This window comes from Bison bison, unplaced genomic scaffold, assembly GCF_000754665.1.
Source record: "Bison bison bison isolate TAMUID 2011002044 unplaced genomic scaffold, Bison_UMD1.0 scf7180017864038, whole genome shotgun sequence".
NCBI classification, from domain to species: Eukaryota; Metazoa; Chordata; class Mammalia; order Artiodactyla; family Bovidae; genus Bison; species Bison bison.
This window is the reverse complement of record NW_011494610.1, coordinates 4,466,061-4,472,187: the sequence shown is the minus strand read 5'-3', so window position 1 is coordinate 4,472,187 and position 6,127 is coordinate 4,466,061. Positions and strand designations below refer to the sequence as shown.

The window sequence follows — 6,127 nt, the reverse complement described above, 5'->3', positions numbered from 1 at the left end:
AGGCCGGCCGGAAGCGCGAGCGCACCTGGAGACGCGCTGGGATGGGTGGGCCTTTTGCGCGCGCGCGGGTGCGCGCCTGGTTGCTCTGGACCCGGCCTGAGCTCGCGCTCCGCCGGGGCGTGGAGCACGCTTCCCAGTTGGTTGCCGAGCGCCGCGGAGCTGCCGGCTTTCTGCACCCTCTTCCGCCCCTTCCACTTTGGGATGCTGCAGCCTCCAACAACGCCCCTCCATCACCCATTTGCGTCCTTTAGTCGTCTGGCTTCAACTCGGTTGCAAAATTCCAGTTTTCGCGCCTCTGCAACAGTAACTGGAGAAAAATCTCAGGGCTCTACCGGCTTAATGTCGTTGGTAGAGACTTTTCTGCAGTCCAGTCAGGTCCCGTGGGGTCGAGTGGGCGCTGGGAGGGAGGGGAAGTGGGCAAAGGCCAGGAATGGCTCCTCGAAGGTCTGTACTTCTAGATCGGCCCTCCAGGGATTCCCCGCCCCCTTTGTCTTTTAAATTTACTTTTAACCTTTGAGGATCTTTCTCTCCCTCCAGCCATTTCTGTGCTATTCGCTGTGTCTACCAGTGACAGCCGCCAGATTGTGTTTGTCTCTGTCCCTCCAGTCGAATGACCAAGCTATGTTCTTGATAACAAGACTGAATCCTTCTCTTTAAATGCCCAGAGCCGGGTTTCTCCTCTCAAGGGATCCTTTGCAGCACTGCCAGTGCTGGGGTGGTGAGGAGGAGACTCCCAGGGCCCCCCACCCATCTGCAGAGGGGCTCATCACAGAGCTGTGGAACTCTCCTGTGAGCTGGACCTGGGCCTGCGGGGGGCCGTTCTAACCTGAAATGGCCAAGAACAGCTGGCTAGGGTGCCGCATTCCGCCGGAGTGCCCTGGGCCTTCCTCACCCTGTCTCTACCTTCATCCGTCCTCATGCGGGCACCCCTCCTTCCCAGCACTTTTGTCTAGATCCAGGTTCCCCATATATTTCGGAGAAGGACGGCTGTGAAAGGCAGCGACCCCTCTGCTTTGCTGACTATGACTCCGAGTAGTAGCATCTGCCTGAGTGCCCGCAGGTACTCAGATCTGTCTCTGCCCGGTGCTGGACCTGGGGAGGATAGTTTCTCCATATTTACATAGCCTCACCTGAGTTCAAAGGTGGGCTTCTCATCTTCCCCCTCTGAAGGGTTCAGTTCACCAAGTATTCGTGGGGGAATTCAAAGTTGTTCTGGCCATTTTTGGTGGAAGTCCAGAGGGAAGGGGCACCATCCTACGCCGAATCATTGTAAAATCTGCCTTCTCTGCCTCCTGTTCAAAAGCACCTGCTGTGTGACTCAGGCTACACTGGACATGAAGTGTGGTGCTGTGATGGGGCAGCATGGCAGTTTGGTCTCAAGACCTCTTAATACTCTTAAAAATTATGCAGGGCCTCCAGGTATTGTGTTTATGTGTAGATTTGTCTTTGAACAGTCATTGTATTAAAATGAAAACTGTTGGGACTTCTCTGGCAGTTCAGTGATTAAGATGCCTGGCTTCCAACACAGGGAATGTGGGTTCAATCCTTGGTTGGGAAACTGTTTAATAAGATCCCATATGCTGCACAAGCGTCCAAAAAAAATACAGTTACATTTAGAAAACAAAGTTAAGTTAAACTGAGAAATGTTTAAAACACAAGGGCGCACAAGCACGGGGACGTCCCTGGTGGTCCAGTGGCTAAGACTCCGGGTTCCCAGTGCAGGGGCTCTGGGTTCAACCTCTGGTCAGGGAACTAGATTCCACGTGCTGCAATTAAGATCCTGGTGCAGCCAAATAAGTAAATAAAAAGAAATACTAAGAAAAATACACAAGCACACATTCCAGTAGTCATCAGGGAGATGACATGGTCACAGGTCCCATCCCTTCTGGAAAATTCCATCATATACCTGTGTGACAAGGCGAGTGAGAAGAGCAAGTGACATCTTGGTGTTGTGAAAATAGTTTCGGCTTTGAGAATCCCCTGAAAAGGTCTCAGGGACTTGCAGGGACCACTGGGATGTCTGTACTCGGCTGTTACCCCCTCTCCCCGGCTCCCAGGGCCAGGTGCTGGGCCTGTTGCTGTGGGAGGGAGTGCTGAGTGGCTGAGCTTTATCACTGTTATCGGTAGTGATTTATCAAGCCCTTTTAAAAAGGAAGTTCGTGGGTGCCAACACACCTGCGTGGGCCCTGCATTCCTGGAGGTGTCGTCACGTACTCTCTGCCCTCCCCCGGGTGTGGCATCCCTGTTGGACTTTCCTTTCTAGAAGGAAGCGTCGGGCCCGAGATTTCTGGATCTCCTAAGCGGAATTTGCTCTGAGGCCTGCGTCACACACACACGCCTGGGCTGTGTAAGGAAGGAATGTGGAAAAGAGTTTGATTTTGATAAAGGTGTCATGGAGGAGGGGAGCCCTCTCATTCCGAGAGCGCTGTTCCGGGCACAAGTTTGTTTGCAGGGCCTGAAATTCAGCTTATCTCCAGAAGCATGAAGCCCAGAGAAACAGCAGAAATGGAGAAGGGTTTATATTCCTGTTCCTTTGGTTTGAAGAACTGAACTCTAATCTCATTTCCCGCCACCCCTCCCTCCCCACCCCCAAATCCTCAAGCTAAAGCTGATCAAGACCTACGTGGGGAATGAAAAGCTAGTCCCACACCTGGGAGAATTACTACTCAGTGAGCTGGGGAGATAAGCAAGGTGAGTGGATGGCACGAACTCTTTAAATTACAGGTTCACAAAGGCGTTATTCAGGAATGGCGACCACACCCGTGTGCTGTCATCTCTCCAGCCCACCTCCGCCGCCTGGAAGAAGCTTGTGAGGGCTCCATTTCTGCTTCAGCCCTCTTTCCAACACTGTCTGTCTTTAATTCTACAACTTCACACGACTGCTGTCTGTTTAAATGTACCTTGTGAGGTGGGAAGAGTTTGTAATTTTCCACAATTCATTTTATTGATTTACATCTTGCATACCGGGGCTTTTTTGTTTCCTTCCTCCTCTTAGGAAAAAAAAATTTTTTTAAAGAGGTGACAAGAAGTCACATATACGGGTGGTGAGATTTCTTTTCAAGCAGTTTCTCTTGCCAGTTCTTTTTCTCCTTGATTGCTCAAGTGCCAGTTTTGATGGAGCTGGTTAATAATTCTTTGAGAGAGAGGTGAAGTGTGCACTTACGAGTCTCAGACGACTCACCAAAGCATTTTAAGCCCTTAGCAGAGGTGGAATTAAGTCACGTGATCTATTTTCTGGTTAATAGCTTATAACTCTCAGAAACGAATTAATTATTTTCCTGTAATGTAAGAAACATTACTGTCTTAGGTAAAAACCCGTCTTCGTGGGAGGCAGGCTGTGCCAGGCACAGTGCATGGTCCCCGCCCTCGAGGAGCTTGCTTTCTGACCCTTTCCCTCGGTGGGACCAGTTTCTTTATCTGCAAATGCAGGCATCAGATGAGATCATCTTCACAGTCCCTTCCAGCTCTCAACATTCTGTGGTACCTAGAGGATAATGGAGACTCATCATTATTTCAACATCACCAGGGATGAACTAGGAATGAAAAGAGCAAACTTTCCATCAGGGTCAACAGGCAGGCAGCAGTCATCAGCTAAACTATTCCACTTCCTGGGAGGTGTTGATGAAGATGATGATAACTAACATTTATGAGGGTCCACTCTAGGGGCTTCCCTGGTGGCTTCGACGGTAAAGAATCTGCCTGCAATGCAGGAGGCCTGGGTTTGATCCCTGGGTCAGGAAGATCCCCTGGAGAAGGGACTGGCTACCCACTCCAGTATTCTTGCCTGGAGAATCCCACGGCAGAAGAAGCCTGGTGGGCTACAGTCCATGGGATCCCAAAGAGCTGGACATGACTGAGCAACTAACACTTCCACTCTGGTGCCAGGAACAGTGCTAAGTGCCTTCCCTATGAATTATCTTACTTTTTAAAAAAAACATGCATGTATTCATGTATTTGACCGCACTTGGTCTTGGCTGTGACACGTGAGACCTTCAGGCTTCACGGTGGCATGCAGATTCGTAGTTGTGTCATGTGGGATCTCGATCCCTGACCAGGGATAGAACCTGGGCCCCCCGCGTTGGGAGGGTGGAGTCTTAGGCACTGAGCCACCAGGCAAGTCCCTATCTCATTTACTCTGAAGGTACAGGAAGAGCTTTATACTTGGAGGCACTGAGATCTTAACTTTCCGTAAGTGGTAGCTGTTAACTTGAGCCCTTGCTCTGCCCCTTGCTGGCTGGGTGACCTTGATCCTGTCCATCCAACTTACTCAGAGCCTCAGAGTCTCTCCTCAGATGAGAAACTAAATGGGAAACTGCTCTGCAAACCTCAGGTTTGGTGAGAACTCTAGTGGTTATTATTTAACACATAATATTACCTACCAAAGCCTTTGCTAGAATTTCAAGAAATTCTTAGAAATAAAATATAAATATGTAATAAACCATTCTTCTTGTTTTCGCACAAGAAGAAAGAAACAAGAAAACAAGAAGTTTTAGTGGCCATCTCTTAGAGAGGCCGAGAGGCAGCCTGGAGGAGTCATTAAGGATGTGACTCCCAGATGCCTGCGTTCTGTGCTGCCTCAGCCGTTTCCTACTGTGCGACCCCGGTCGAGTTCTTGAGCTCTCTGAACCTCGGTATCCTCACCTGTAAAATGAGGATAGTTCAGTCGCTCAGTCGTGTCCGACTCTTTGCGATCCCATGAATCGCACCACACCAGGCGTCTCTGTTCATCACCAACTCCCGGAGTTCACTCAGACTCATGTCCATCGAGTCAGTGATGCCATCCAGCCATCTCATCCTCTGTCCTCCCCTTCTCCTCCTGCCCCCAATCCCTCCCAGCATCAGAGTCTTTGCCAATGAGTCAACTCTTCACATGAGGTGGCCAAAGTACTGGAGTTTCAGCTTCAGCATCATTCCTTCCAAAGAAATCCCAGGGCTGATCTCCTTCAGAATGGACTGGTTGGATCTCCTTGCAGTCCAAGGGACTCTCAAGAGTCTTCTCCAACACCACAGTTCAAAAGCATCAATTCTTCGGCACTCAGCCTTCTTCACAGTCCAACTCTCACATCCATACATGACCACAGGAAAAACCATAGCCTTGACTAGACAGACCTTTGTTGGCAAAGTAGTGTCTCTGCTTTTGAATATGCTATCTAGGTTGGTCATAACTTTCCTTCCAAGGAGTAAGTGTCTTTTAATTTCATGGCAGCAGTCACCATCTGCAGTGATTTTGGAGCCCCCAAAAATAAAGTCTGACACTGTTTCCACTGTTTCTCCATCTATCCCCATGAAGTGAGGATAAGAGGAGCGTTATTTGCCTTCACTACAGAGCATTTAGGCTACAACCCAGCACAGAGTAAGGACTCCTGAAGTGTTATCGATTATTGTCTTTATTGCTGTCGAATTATTGTTACCTACTGTCATAATAGAATTCATTGATGTAATTAAGTATTAAGTCTCAACTGTGTATACAATATGGTCCTTGACATGAGATGAAGAAGAATAATAAAAAGGATGAAGATATGATTTCTACCAGGGGCTTCCCTGGTGGCTCAGACAGTAAAGAATCTGCCTGCAATTCAGGGGACCTGGGTTCGATCCCTGGGTCTAGAAGATCGCCTGAAGGAGGGCGTGGCAACCCACTCCAGTATTCTTGCCTGGACAATCCCCATGGACAGAGAGGAGCCTGGTGGGCTACCATCCGTAGGGTCGCAAAGAGTCGGACATGACTGAGCAACTAAGCACGTGATTTCTACCATCTAGAACTTCACAGTTCACATATACATTGGCTCAGCAAATATCCTTGGATGCCTACTGAGGATCAGGCACGAAGACAGTAGTATGAATCGATCGAATTCTTGTCTCCAAGGAACATGTGTCTAGCTGAGATGTCACACCCTCGGAGAGATATCTTCTGGAAGTGATGTGTGGAGTAGTTAAGGCAGGGAGGTTTGTTGGAGTTGACATCCTGGAGCTCACATCTGGCTCCATCACTCACCAGCTGTGGAACAGTCGGCATACACCTCGGTCTCCCTAAAGACCACCTGTCTCTGGAGTGAAATGAAGAGAGTGATAATATCTACCTTCTTTGAACTAGTAAATATTTATTGAGCGTCTATGATGTGGCAGG

General features: G+C 49.1%; 1 long non-coding RNA gene across 1 annotated transcript in view; it reads left to right on the top strand.

Annotated features, from left to right (window-relative positions):
- Positions 1-1,765: 1,765 nt before the first annotated feature.
- Positions 1,766-6,127, top strand: part of LOC104985083 — a 23,912-nt gene continuing 19,550 nt past the window's right edge. The window contains exon 1 of the long non-coding RNA XR_824833.1: positions 1,766-2,691. This is a non-coding gene — a long non-coding RNA (uncharacterized LOC104985083). The remainder of the gene's footprint in view (positions 2,692-6,127) is intronic.